A 15308-nucleotide genomic window follows, 5' to 3' on the forward strand; every position below is an offset into this window, starting at 1 on the left:
AAAATACGACTGTTCCAGGTATTTTCCTACCTTAACCATGCATCATGGGTCACATCCGTATTTGGATCATTTTCCAAAAATGACTAATTTTCAGTACCTACGTTGTATGTCATTTTTTTTAATTTTTATATTTAGGAAAGCTCATATAAGTTTGGTTTGCAATAAAAGTTTTAAGAACATGATCGATATTTAATTTCGTCGACGTTTATGAATTGGGAAATAGTTTTTAAATAATATTGTTTTTCAAATATTATTATCGTACGGCCTTCTTCAATACTTCAACCATATGGTAAGGTATAAAAGTCTTCGACATGACAAAATAGGAATCAATTGAAAAAAAATTACTCCAACGTTCTGATTAATGCTAGAAATAAAACTAAAGCAACAACAAATAAAGCAACCAACGACAACCCCTGAATTACTGGACCCGACTTTGAATTCAGTTATAACTTATAAGAATGGGGAATGTCAGAAAATGTATTTATAAAGGATATTCGGGGACACGTGTATTTGTTTACTTTAAGCACGTGTGTTCAAATCAAAACATGTTTATGTTTAATTTGATTGGACAAACAGTATGTTATTACCGGTTTAGATAATATTAATCATGATAACTTCATGCTAGAATTTAAGCGCTAAATTATAGTATTATAGTCTAGAATTGTCATTCGAGGTTCGTCTATCCGACAGTACAGTATCGTTTAATAACCCACCCACCCTTTCAAGACTTCATAGGAAAGATCATAGTATGTTATGTAGTAAATAGTATATATGATATGTATTACTGTAAAGATTTGTTTCTTCAACTTATAGAATATTTTTCTATTGTAGATTGTGTTTATATGTGATGGCGGTCGATGACAGCAAATTGGACATTTGTGTTTTTATTTGTAATAAAATAAGCTTCCTGTGCTGTCGGGGCGAGCTGATAACCAAATAACGGTGTTGAGTTTTTCTTTATAAATGATTTATGTTCGTTTGAAGTATTGAATAAGAACATAACTTCTTATATTTGTTGTTAGATTATTGACTATTTATACTATACATGCTATATCTTGATGATATTTATTCGTTAAATAATCAAGAATTCTGTAAATATACTACCAAAATTTACCCAAAGTAACCTGTTAAGTCTATGTTATATAGGCACATACGTTTTATAATGTATTTATATTGTGTCATAGATCAAACTTATTCGTTCAGTGTATGTTTACTTGTTCTTGTTTAAATGTCTTTTTGATCGAGTTAAGCCATTTCAATTGATGTTTTATAGGATTAAGGTTGGCGCCTGTTAAAACGTTAAAACCTGCTGCATTTGTATGCACCTGTCCTAAGTCAGCAGCCTATTGTTCAGTAGTTGTCGTTTGTTGGTGTGATTCATTTTGGGGCCCTTTACAGCTTGTTGTTCGATGTCAGCCAAGGCTCCATGTTGAAGGCCGTACTTTGACCTATAATTGTTAATTTTTTATAAATTGTGACTTGGATGGAGAGTTGTCTCATTGGCACTCATACCACATCTTCTTATTTATATTACTTTAAATAAATCAATTATTAACAGCAATGACTATTTTTTCCTAGATTTAATTTTCTAGTTGTACACGAGAAACTCTACACAAACATTTACGACAAAAGGGACGATTTGTCTTTCGCTATGGTTAATTTTCCTTTTTTGAACGGTTTCCTTTGGCACTGTCTTACGGGGTTTATATATCCCATCTCGTTCGCTATGCCCGTGTCTGTAGTGACGTTTTGGATTTCAATGAGCGTAATCTATGTATTACTAGTAATTATTAAGTCAGGGATTTCGTTACCACAAATTACTTTAAAACTTTACTAAATTCTTCCTTAGATACAAAGATTTGGTTTGCAAGTTTGTCTGTACCTGTACTTATTTCAAACGGAATAGCACATTCCAATTTTACGGAATGTTGGTTACCGAACCCGGATATTTAGATAGATAGATTGTTTATTCACATAAAACCATGCAAGAACAAAGGTTACATAGAAGTTTAAAACATGCATACAAAATATTAGATGTGATAGCATAAAAAAAAATTAATAAAAAAAAATTTAAATAAATAAAAATAGATAAAATAAATGAAAATATAAGAATACAAATAAAGTAAATAAGCATGTTTAAAGAAATAGTTTTAGTGTTTAAATATGTTGAAATTATGGTTGAGAAGAAGGAGTAATTTTACTATTGATACATCTTGTGAAATTGCAAAGCTGTCTGAGTGTCTTTGGTTTTTTAGAGTTAAACAGTGTCTTGAATTTTAAAACATTATGTCTGCTTATTCGTTCGTTTAGTATCAATCTTTTCCATTCATCTTCTAAAGCCGGGCAAACAAAAATATAGTGATATTCGTCTCCGATATCTCCATTCTGGCACTTCTGTGAATATGATACCATCTCCCCTTTTCTATTGGAAGTGAATGATTTGAAGTTCGGAATTTGCAAAGTGTATACTAGTATATATCTTGGTCATTAGTAATATTGAAATAATTTTCTAATACCAAATTTTCCTTGGTATGATTTAGATACGATCCGGGTAAACTTACCTATCCTTTAATAAACTTATTTGTGTAGAGTTTTGGTCTTAGATACATGATTTTTTTATTAGTTGTAATCGGCTTTGAACTAGCTCGCAGTAACTGCGAGTACTCTCAGATCTGTTCTTAGTGTCTTTTTTGTTCTTAGGGATGAGGGATGGATACAAACCCTGCCAAGTCCTGTCTGTGCTTTTGTTTGACCAAGTGTTGTTTCTTTGAAGCCGATCCATAATCCAAGATGGCCGCCAGCGGGGGACTTAGTTTAACATAGGACCCTATGGGAAAAACATACAAATGTCTTCTTTTAGAGAACCACTGAATGGAATGAAACCAAACATGGCATGAATGTTCCTTATAAAGTGCTGACCAAGTGTTGTTACTTTGAAGCCGATCCATCATCCAAGATGGCCACCAGCCGGGGACAATGTTTAACAAGGGACCATATGGAATATACATACAAATGTCTTCTTTGAGAGAACCACTGAATGGAATGAAACCAAACATAGCATGAATGTTCCTTATGAGGTGCTGACCAAGTGTTATTACTTTGAAGCCGATCCATCATCCAAGATGGCCGCCAGCGGGGGAAATAATTTAACATAGGACCCTATTGGAGATACATACAAATGTCTTCTTTAAGAGAACTACTGAATGGAATGAAACCAAACATGGCATGAATGTTCCTTTCGAAGTTCTGACCAAGTGTTGTTTCTTTGAAGCCGATCCATAATCCAAGATGGCCGCCAGCGGGGGACTTAGTTTAACATAAGACCAATGGGAAAAACATACAAATGTCTTCTTTTAGAGAACCACTGAATGGAATGAAACCAAACATGGCATGAATGTTCCTTATAAAGTGCTGACCAAGTGTTGTTACTTTGAAGCCGATCCATCATCCAAGATGGCCACCAGCCGGGGACAATGTTTAACAAGGGACCCTATGGAATATACATACAAATGTCTTCTTTAAGAGAACCACTGAATGGATTGAAACCAAACATTACATGAATGTTCCTTATGAGGTGCTGACTAAATGTTGTTACTTTGAAGCTGATCCTTCATCCACGATGGCCGCCAGCGGGGGGACTTCCTTCAACATAAGACCCTATGGAAAATACATACAAATGCTTCTTCTAGAGGTGCACTGAATGGAACGAAACCAAACATGGCATAAATGTTTTATGAGGTGCTGATGAAGTGTTGCTACTTTGTTGCCGATTTGCTGTTTAAGATAGCCAGCAGGATTTTTTTTTTAAATTACAGGGCCAATATTAAACCAAATTTGGCCTCACTCGTTATTAGGGTATCTGTTATGATTTTCATATATTTTTACATGATTTCCAAAACCAAAGTAGAATCAGGTGAGCGACAGAGGCTCTTGAGAGCCTCTAGTTTAAATTCAAAAATCAGGTCGTTAGTTGAATATGTGAAAGAATGGGTAAATTGAAAAGTTTGTTACAAGATAATTTGCACATAACTTTGTATAGTTATGTGAATATGTTTATTCGTATGTAATAATTTTAAATGCATTTTTGAGACTCTTATATTATTTGAATTGTCTTCCTTTGACCAGAAAAATATCACTACGTCACCAGAGTTTGTTTAATTATTACTAAAGAATTCACTAAAAGAACAACAGGCATGCATTTCTGAGACTCTCGCACTATTTGAATTGTCTTTTTTTTACCAGAAAAATATCAATACGTCACCAGAGTATGTTTAACAGTTACTAAAGAATTCTCTAATAAAACAGCAGGAAGAACATACATTGACATGTCTTCATCGACAGGGTAAACATCCCACAGTGACACTATGCATGCATCGCCCGCTAGTGAATCCGGACTCAGTCGAAAATATCACGTAAAGGAATAGGACCTTTGTTTGATTTTGAGAGGCATTTTAAGGAGTTTCAAATGCACAGAAGATTTTTTACAAATCTGAAATACCGTCCAGTTATGACTACTACCTCCTAATTAATTGCCAGAGTTTAACAACTTAAAAGCAGCCATGCATAGAATACGTCTAGTATACTGTAGTATTTTAACAAATTGCTGAAACTGTCGTTCAGAATACCCACTCTTTGTAAAAAGTTGCAGATGAAAAAAAAGAAAATTAAGTTACCTCGCATGAAATGCATGGAGAGTGAAATTGCACTTTAAATGCTTACAGAGTCAGGCTTTTTATGAATTGCGTATATAATCAGACTTCGCATGGACTTCGTATAGCTTGAAACCGCAAATGAACAGCGTAAAGAGTCAGACATCGCACGAAGTGCGTAAATAATCAGAACTAGCACGATCTGCATAGAGAGTCGGACCTCCATAAACTGCGTGAAGAATCAGACCTCCCATTAACAGCGCATAGAGTCGGACCTCGCATAAACTGCACACTGTTCAGACCTTGCTGGAACTCAGGCTTAAACGAGAATAAGTCTTCACATGAACTTCAGAGACCTCGCAGTAACTGCGTATAGAGTTAAACAAGGTGTGGCAACGAATTTACAGTGAGCATTTCATGGAATGTAAGTAACACCTGTCAAGCAATTTTTAAAATCATGTCAAGAAGTAAGTGCTAAATCCTGGAAAAAACAAAACACGCATTAAAAACAACAGGCTGATAATTTTGTATGCTAGACGCGCATTTCGTCTTTTTAAGAATTACTAGTAAACTTATCAGTGGAACTTAAATCAAAACAGGTGAAAGGTCAAATCTAATAATAAGTTGAAAAGCACCGAATGCCAAATACTCCAAAAAGGTATTTCAGATATGGTTAATAGATATAAGAAGATGTGGTATGAGTGCCAATGAGACAACTCTCCATCCAAGTCACAATTTGTAAAAGTAAACCATTATATGTCAAAGTACGGTCTTCAATAATGCCTGGTGATAAAAAAGTTTCGAACTATTTAAAATTTTTATGAACAGTAAATTTACAGAAAATGACTGTGAATGACATTTCATTTCAGTGCAAGAGTGCTGACTACTAGGTTGGTTAGACCTGGAGAATTAACGTCCACAAGCAATTCTGACATCGACCAAAACACCTCAAATATACCAGGTTTGTAAATTAAAACTTCAGATGCAAGTTTCGTCTACCAAAGACATAGAGGCTAATTATGTCTGCTTAATAGCGTTGTAATAGATCCACGTTTCTCTAATTTTCATGCTATTTTCACATTTCTCGATCAATGTGAGAAAATATTTCTCATCTCTAGAGAAAACTTTGTTCTCGGCAAATGATAGGTAGAAATCAATTATGACGTCAAATTTTCTTGGTTTTTTTCTGAAGATCCTATTGTGACGCCATGAAAAAGGCGACCATGCCAGATGACGTCACATATAAAGAACACAACTTTCTGTAAGTCTTTGAAAAGGAAGGATTTGTGAGAGATGGGGCATTTTTTTTTTATCTCTGTAGAAACAATTTCATTTTTTTTACCAGATGTTTTGTTTAAATTCAATGTCGTTTTTATTTTTTTCCTATTTTTCACTTCCCTTTTAACAAAAATATTTATTCAAGGAATTAAGAATGAACAACTAAAAAAACGTACCCTCACAAAAGGCAAATGATCGGTTACTTAAAATCTTGTACCTGGTTATGCATGATATATGTGTTGCCTGTTGTTAAAGCGGCATAAGCTACGAATTAGACAAAAGAATAAGACACGATTTTGTTTGGTTTCAAATTTATTAAAGCGGGAAATAGAAATAATATTTAGCGTTTAACCGTCAATTTGGTTCAATTTCGGCAAAATCAGCTAAAAAACATCGTATTACTGTATTGCAAGTCAATAATTCAACTTATCTAAATCCGAATTCATGCAACCTTTTAATCTGACCTTTAGTGTAGATGATGTGCATGTGTTTACCGTGTGTTTCATTCATATAAAGAAAGAAAAGAATGTCAACATTGAAAAGTGAAACAAGGAAGCCATCAGGAATAACCGTTAAGTTGACTGATCCGGCTTACAAAAATCATTGTTATACAGGTAAAACGATGATTTATATATATTTTTAACCTTTAACATGAAATCAATCAGACCTTGAAAAATCCAATTGCACGTGCTTTTATTTCTATTTCTAAAGTGCGTGATAACATTTTGTGAGGGAATTCGATGTTTGCTGTACCACGGTTCATTTCAACACATTTTATGACAATACCACTAAACCAATCAGAATGAATTTTTTTACAGTCTTTTCAGAAATGATTTTAGTTAGTATCCATGTATTATATGTGAAACAATAGATGTTTTAAAAGAGGGAATTTTCTGTATAAAGTCAATAATTAAGTAGACTTTTAAAGCCCAAACTTTATATTGCATCAAATGCGTAAATGAAAGATCCGAAAACTAAACCAATACAGAACGACATGTTATTGTTATAGGAAAACTTTTGGTTGACACATTTTTATTCGTTATTACAAAAAAAATGAATTTACAATATCTGTCATTTTCTCCCTAACTAGTTTACCCCTACATGTTTTACTTATTATGACGTGGACAAGTCATTGTTATTAAATCTTACGCAATTTGAGTGGATTAATTTTATTATTGATTTACCCTGGGATTATTATTTTTATGTCCCAGATTTACCTTTAAACTGTTGAATTTTTCATACATGCATATTGATTATAAATCAAAACCTGCATGAATGTAACAATAAAGATGAACAATCGGTGCCTTATTTTTTTATGTTTTTAATTTATAAAAAGTGTACAAAAAAAATGTATTTGAAAAGTTTGTCTTAAAGCATGCAGGCGCGTAGCTACTTTTAGGTCAAAAGGCCCGGGGCGTGCACATGAATTTAGGAGGGAAAAATATTTTGATCCAAATAAATTTAAGGAACTGTTTAAATTACACGAGCAATTGTAATGCTTTCTTCGATGACTCGTAATTGAAGATAAAAATAACGAAATTTACTTTTTAATCAAATGGTATCATATTATATATTTGTTCATTTTTATTCTACTCATATTACTATTGTTTAAAGCAATTAATTTAGTATCTGCTGGGATATAATATGTGTTGTTTGCATTTTTATGTCACATCTGACCATCTATGAAAATTAATTATTTCATGCGTCCATTAACGAAATTAAAAAGGTGTGAAAATTATATGAAGTTGAAATAATTAACAGAACGATAGACTTGCTTTTTTTACTATTTTTATAAAGTTTTGATTTTTTTGTCGATTGATTGGTTTACATTGTAACCCGACATCTCCTTTTTAACATATTCTAAAGTAACTGGTTTGGACTTTTTTCTCTAAAAAAAAGGACCATTAAATTCCAAATCAACACAATGAAATCAACATGAAAAAACCCCAAATCAAACTCTAAAGGAGAGGCGAAAGAGACGAAAGGGATATTTACACTCATCTGTAGAAAACAAACTAACAATGCCATGGCAAAAGATGAAAAACGACGAAAAGACAAACAACAGTACATAACAGACAACATAGAAAACTAAAGACTAGGTAATACGTACCACACCTGAAACAGTGGTGATCTCAGGCGCTCCAGAAAAGTGTAAGCAGATCCTGCTCCACATGTGGCACCCGTCGTGTTGCTCATGTAAGTAAAAATCCGGTGATAAGTCTAATTCGGTAGGTCAAATTCGAGGAAAAGAGGACGGGACTGTTACAACAATAAAACATGTCCGTCGTCATCTATGAAACAGTCAACCAACTCGTGATAGCAATCTTAAAATTTTCAAAGGGATGCTTTCAACCTCACCACTTGGAACTCTTGGTTTAATAGCTTCCTTGTTAGTAGCAACCCCATTCAAGGAAATCATGATGGGAAATGCAAGTTCTGAAATATCATATCAACTGGGAGATATAATTTTACTCCATATGCAAATTCTACCGGAATATTGCTACATATAGAATTGAAATTTCACAACTGGGAAGCTGAAATCATCTCATCTCTTTTTCACGATAACGCGTGAGCTCCCGGGGGTTTCGACCCCTTCCCGGAGGTCCTCTGCCCTGGGGCTGCTGGGGACCTTCAGACCCCTTGCCGAGGTTCGGGCTTACACTTAAAAATGGCCTTGCTACGCAACTGATTTAAACTGAATTATAATAACTTTTCTTTTTACATGTACACACACGTGTACAGTAACTTAAATGACGTTCAAACTGGATACTGGACGAGTCTATATCTTTTAAACCAGGTAAAATTATTGTTTATCTTAACAAAAAAATAAATTTTTATTCTAATTATAATGCTATATTTACAATCAAACCAAAACAAAAGTAGTCAGTAAATTAAGTCCGATCTGTTTATTTGTGGACATCAAAATTCAATACGATAGTTTTAAGGTCAATTTCGTCTACCTCACAAAATCTTGCTAGGCACTTTTTTGTATGCCCCCACAACTGAAAGTTGGGGGACATATAATTTTACCCCTGTCCGTCCGTCTGTCCGTCCTTCCGTCTGTCCGTCCGTCCCATTATGGGTATATAGCTATTCCAGATAACTCCTATACAGTTTAAATGCTAGTTTTCACTTTGCTGGCTGTTTGTACATATATTGAAAGTGTGCAAGTGGTCAGGGTTTTGATTTTTATTGATATTGCTCTTTTGGGAGATAGTTGAACTTTGTCATTTTTGGAGTATGTACTTGCATAAGAGGTGCATAGTTATTCCAGATAACTACTCCTACAGTATGAATGCCAAGAAGTTTTCATTTTGCTGGCTGTTTGTCAATATGTTGAAGGTGTGTATGTGGTCAGGGATTGGATTTTTAATAATATTTGCTCGTTTGGGAGATAGTTGAACTTTGGAGTATTTACTTACAAAGGAGGTGCATAGCTCTTCCAGATAACTCCTCCTACAGTTTGAATGCTAGGAAGTTTTCACTTTGCTGGCTATTTGAACATACATTGAAGGTGTGCATGTGGTCAGGGTTTTGATTTTTAATAATATTTGCACTTTTTGGAGATAATTGAACTTTGTCATTTTTGGAGTATATGCTTGCATAAGAGGTGCATTATTATTTACGGATAACTCCTCCTACAGTGAACCACAGACCTATGTGCTCCCATGCTCAACTTTTTGTATTTTAAATTAACACTTTGCATCTGCGGGGGCACCAGACACAATAATATCTCAAAGAAAGTCCTACATTGACTTTGTTATAATTCAGTTACTTCAGAGTAGAGTCTAGTTTTATGATTATGTTTATATCGGGTTATATGACCGTCGGCAGTCTTTGGGAGTCATATCGATGGATAATTAGATTATGTATGGTCTAAAATACGTACGTACTGCTGATGCATTATGGACAGGCTATGATTTGTTAATCGTTTCATTTGGAATTTTTCTAATTTGGATAAACTTTTAAGTATGTGATGAATAAAATATAAGAATTTTGGTCAAATCGGTGAACAAGAATTAGAATGATTTAAATTTAACCGCGTATACCAACTACAAAATGCATGTATTTAAAAATAGATGATATAATGCGCAGATTTTAGTGTCGTTGATAAACGGTATGCATATCTTGGAGTAGACTAATTGTACATTGGTACCGCACACAATTAGCTTATATACAGGTAAGTTTTATTGTAAAAGATATTTGACATACTTTTTGGGCATATGGGTCGATACAATTATTGCCTAACTTTTATGTTCTTCAGAAAGGTAAACATTTTGTTGATCAATATTTACATGAAGTACAAGTAATAGCTTTTCTAAAAAGCTTGTCGTTTTTAGCTTATTATGTAGAAAATTGTTGTTTTGCTTTGTATTTTAATCCATTCAGAATATTGCTCTGCATATAAATAATAATGGGGGGGAAAAACATTGGAATAAAGGAAAGGTCAAAATAGCATTTTAAGGGTTACAATTTAAATTTTTGTCATTGTTAACTCCTGAAAAGAGCTTAATTTCTAAATCACTTGCGTGTTTGCCTGTACTTATTTCAATAAACTTTTTTAATGAATCAGTTTTTCAGCAGATATGTCATTATTTAATCTCTGTTTGAAAAAAGTGTGATCAAGATCTTTTCATTAATTGTCCTGATAAACCAACTCACAAACGTTTTAGATCCTATTGAATCTGAATTATACCGGAAATTATTGTTCCTATATCATACTTAAGCAGGTTCCAGTAGCGTATAAGGTTACTGATGGAAAACGCTTAAGGAGTAAATCGGTTTAAAGTCGGTTCTGAATAAAATTGACAAATTGGTATGTTATGAAGTAAGGTAAATACATGTCATTGTATGACTATCTGATCGTTACTTTCTGTCTATCTTCTTTTTCCCGGTTACGAGTCGGACTCTGCAATTGAGTGTAATTGACTCGGACGCATCTCAAACAGACTGGAGGCAACTCATTTGGCCAAGAGTAAAAGTCCGGGAAAACTGGATTGTATTAACATTAAAATCAGTAAGTGTGTATTCACAAATATGTGCATTGGGTATCCTGCTGTTTAATTGAGATGTGGCTGGGTCCAGGAGATGGTGTTTACTCCGGCCCTGAAGTCCTCTATTGATCCGGACTCCACTACAGATTCTGGTAATTTATTCCATTCTCTTGTTGTTCTCGGAAAGAAGGAGTGATAATTAACATCTTTCTTTACTCTAGCTTGTCTGGGATTATGGTTGCCTCTGGTCCTGCTGTCACATGATGTGTAATATACTTGAATATATCAATGGCAATCAACTGGTGTTGGGTCCTATAACACAGAGACTAATTTCCCATCTTCTGTGCTGGAGTGATTCCCACTGACGTTGGTTCAATAATTTAGTTGCACATCCTGAAGAGTTGTCCTGATAGCAGCTATAGACCAAGCGAGCTGTTCGTCTTTGTACTTGCTCGATATCTCGTGTGATGGTGATTTGGTGCGGGTTCCATGCTGGAGAAAATAGGAATGAAAGGGTGTGGGTTATCCATACAGGACACAAAATCAATAGGTGCACAGCAAAAACACAAAAAGCAAAGGAGCAGCGTTTTTAATGATGTATGTTGCGGTTTAACACCACTGTCCCAGGTTAGGGGTAGGTTGGGCATCCGCAAACATGGTTATCCCCGCCAAGTTCGCTGTGTGCCTGTACCAAAATCATGAGCCTGAATTTCATTAGTTGTCGTCTGTTGCTGTGAATTACACCTGCTTTTCGTTTATATATAATTGCTTTGTACATAAATAATGACATGCCGTATGAACTTTTTTACATTTGTCATATCGAATCCTTTTATAGCTTACAATGCAGTATGATTATTTCTCATTGTTAAATGCAGTAGAGTGACGTATATAATTATGCTAACATCTATGCCATTTTGTCTCTGGTGAATAGTTACCACATTGGTTAATCATAACATATCGTCTTATTTGTATGTTTTAAATATCTGACTGGCTAATTTGCTGGGCCGTTGCAAAAAAAATATACTAAAACTATGGTTTAGAACATTTGCAATTATTACTATTCATATGCATCGATCAAAGTTCAACTATATACCATCTGTTGTCAGAACATTATAATACAAACATGTACATGCATCTGTGATTATTGTTTTCTCAGATGTTAGCAAACGGAGTTCGTTCCTGTTCATTGCCTTAAGGTCTCCTAAATTTAATTTTGCTATATATTTAAGGGATTTTGTGTTGATTGCATATTTTTTAAGTCTTTGTAAAATCATCCACAAATGTTTATTTTTATTATTTTTTGAAAATTTAGAGCTTGAAATATTGTAAAAGACATGTGTCTATTGAAGATACTCGAGTGTTAACCTTATTTAGGTTTGGTGTAAAGTTGGTTGCCGTCTTAATTATGATACCTTCATCTCCTTTTATTTACACAAGTAAATCTGGGAACGCTTTGAATACTTTTACATACATGTATACTTGCTTTCAAAACAGACCTTTACCGACGCCTATGTGTATAAAATACGAATATGAAGTCTTATGATTTCCCCCTTTGGAAATTGTCCTAAGAAGTAGACCGTTTTGTAATTAGAACTTCCTTGTACTTAGTCCGAAAATTTAAAACGTATTTTAAAAAAAAAATTTTTGAAAGGCTGTTTTGATTTTTTGCTGTGATGCCGTCCCTAATTATTCGGACTACACTGTACCGTGATGGATGTTGGCTTGATAAGGAATTCGACGACGCATGTTTACATCAACCCACCTCACCCCAATATTACCCAATCAGATGTTAAGAAAGCCTTTACTTCATACGGATTAAGCTAATATTTACCAATGAGAATCCATTAACGGATTTTCTCCATTGTGACGCGAAGCGTATGACTAATTAGACCGGGTCTCAAGTGACCCGGTTATGATGCATGTTAACGTGACCGTTATAACTACTTTTACTTAACGCTCCCTCAATATTTTATAAGTGTGTGTGTGTGTGTGTGTGTGTGCGTACGTGCGTGCGTGCGTGCGTGCGTGCTAGAATAATGTGCTTCACTTGTAATGTGTATTCAACAGGAAATTTCCTGCTACCTTTTCATGCTATTATATTAAGCCGAGTTTCGAAAGTACGAAATAAAAGTTGGAGCGCAAACAATGTGATGATATTTGCTTTCATTCCGTAATAAAATCGTAGAAAGCAGCAATCAATTCTTATATTTTCATCTCTTCGAAATCAAAATATATAACATATAAATTTGAAAATGAAAGTAAATACTTTACTCGATTGTTGTTTGATGTACGTTCAGCGCATCATATTTCATGAATGTTTAGGGCGATGATTTTATTTTCGTGGGTACTAATTTTTGTGGATTGAGGAAATATTAAATATCGTGATTTTTTCAAGGTTTGCATGAATGCTGATACTGAACTTAAACATCACTGAACACTTAAATTCGTGGTTCACCTACATGTATCCCCACGAATTGCAAGAAAATTGGAGAGAGAAAATTTGGATCGCAAAGAAGAAAATTTGGATTGCAACTTACGGAAACTGTAGAATCGCTGTGCCTTTGCCGTTAGATTTTCCATGTATTTGTAGTGAATGTGTTTCATGGATTAATACGATATATCGTTTAATCTTTTATTTATTTTAATACCATATTATTTGACCTTGGGCATTTATAATATTTTGTATAATTAATGCAATATTTAATATTTATTTGTTTTAGGATAATGGAGACTAATTTGACTATTTGTGGTATATGTAATTTTCGTCAGATAACTTAACCATCAGTAGTTTGGTGTTCCGAATGTGACGAAGGTCTTTGTCGAGAGTGTACCGAACATCACCGCATCTCCAAGGCAACTAGGGGACATAATACCATTTCTATCGATGATTACAAGAAACTGCCACCAACAATTCTAGAAATAACACAAACTTGCAGAGACCACAATGAAAAGATTCAAATATACTGTTATAAACATGATTGTCTATGCTGTAAAAAGTGCGTTGTGGAAACCCACAACGTGTGCAAAGAACTTTTTGATATTAACGATGTCGTAAAAGATGTCAAATCATCAAATACGTTCGTGGATATCGAACAGACCTTAGCAGAAATTTCTGAAAATTTTAAAAGAATACGAAAAGACCGTGAAGAGAATCTGACCGCAATCAAGGAAACAAGAGAAAAAATAGAGTTAGAAATAAAAATGACTAAATTAAAGATTGTAAGTTATCTTGACAAACTCCAAGAAGAAATATTGAAAGAACTCAGCAAAACAGAGAAATCGGAAAGCAAACAAATACACAAATTATTAACAGCAGTACAACAAGCGGAAAAAGACGTTACGGAATACCAAAATAACATAGCGAACATAAAACAACATGCATCAGACCTTCAGACATTTATTGCGCTCAATCGAATCCAACATGATGTAGACGAAAAAGATAAATTTATTCAAACATTAGTTAACAACAAAGATTTAAATCACGCTGTTCTGTCTTGGAAGATAAGCTATGATGTAAAAAATGCCAATACCAGTATCTCGACATTTGTAAAAATTGTTGTTGAGTCCAAATCAAGTGGCATAGTTATTGCAAGGAGAAAAAACCGGCAAGCCCAGACCATGGTTATGGATCCGGCTTTGAGATCTGTCGACAATCCTTTACGTAATTGGATGAGGAGAGCGAAAGGCGATCCTAACTGCAAACAATCTTAACAATAAGGCATGCGACCTAATAAGTCAACACAACTTCACGAGAGCCGTTTGAAAAGGAACGGTAGTTATCACTCAGTATTGCCAATTTAAACCGCCAACCTCCAATAAACTTTCAAACACCGCCCAGATAAAGCACACGTGCGTATAAAATACAATAAAACAAACAATTAATCTGCATCCATGGTCTTATTGTATTCACGAATATGTACATGGAAATACTGTGATAATTATATCGTATATTCATGTCTTAATTGAATTAAATATCTTCCAGTTAGAGGATTGTTTTTTTATTTTTTGTACGGGTAAATCTGGAATACAAAACCGTCCGTTCATATTTCTATCCGTAACACCCGTGCACATGCATCTGAGTTAAGCCACAGCATTATGTGTATGCTTTATTTTTATCTTGTCTGCAGCAAATCAAATAATACAGTTGACTCAGTTTGAACGACAGTGGATCCAGTCCTCGATGTAACTTCTAAGTCGCAGATTCCAGGGAAGGGCTAGAACCGAGAAAGGTCAGTTCGGAAGTCGTAGGGATAGAAGAAGAAGAAGAAGAGATTTTTATTTCCAATTATGGGCCCCTAAGGACAGAAACAATACAACATCAATAATTTTCACAATACAATACAAGCAATGAGATAAAAAAAACAAAACAAAAAACCATAATGAGAAC

At 34.3% G+C, this 15308-nt stretch overlaps 1 long non-coding RNA gene across 1 annotated transcript; it reads left to right on the forward strand.

Moving 5' to 3' along the window:
* The first annotated feature begins 9994 nt into the window (after positions 1–9994).
* On the forward strand, positions 9995–14906 carry LOC127724209 (uncharacterized). The gene is made up of 2 exons (XR_007992392.1): positions 9995–10107; positions 13642–14906. It is a non-coding gene; the product is annotated as an uncharacterized LOC127724209 (long non-coding RNA).
* Positions 14907–15308: the final 402 nt, after the last annotated feature.

The sequence above is a fragment of the Mytilus californianus genome, unplaced genomic scaffold, assembly GCF_021869535.1.
Source record: "Mytilus californianus isolate M0D057914Y unplaced genomic scaffold, xbMytCali1.0.p SCAF_14, whole genome shotgun sequence".
NCBI lineage: Eukaryota > Metazoa > Mollusca > Bivalvia > Mytilida > Mytilidae > Mytilus > Mytilus californianus.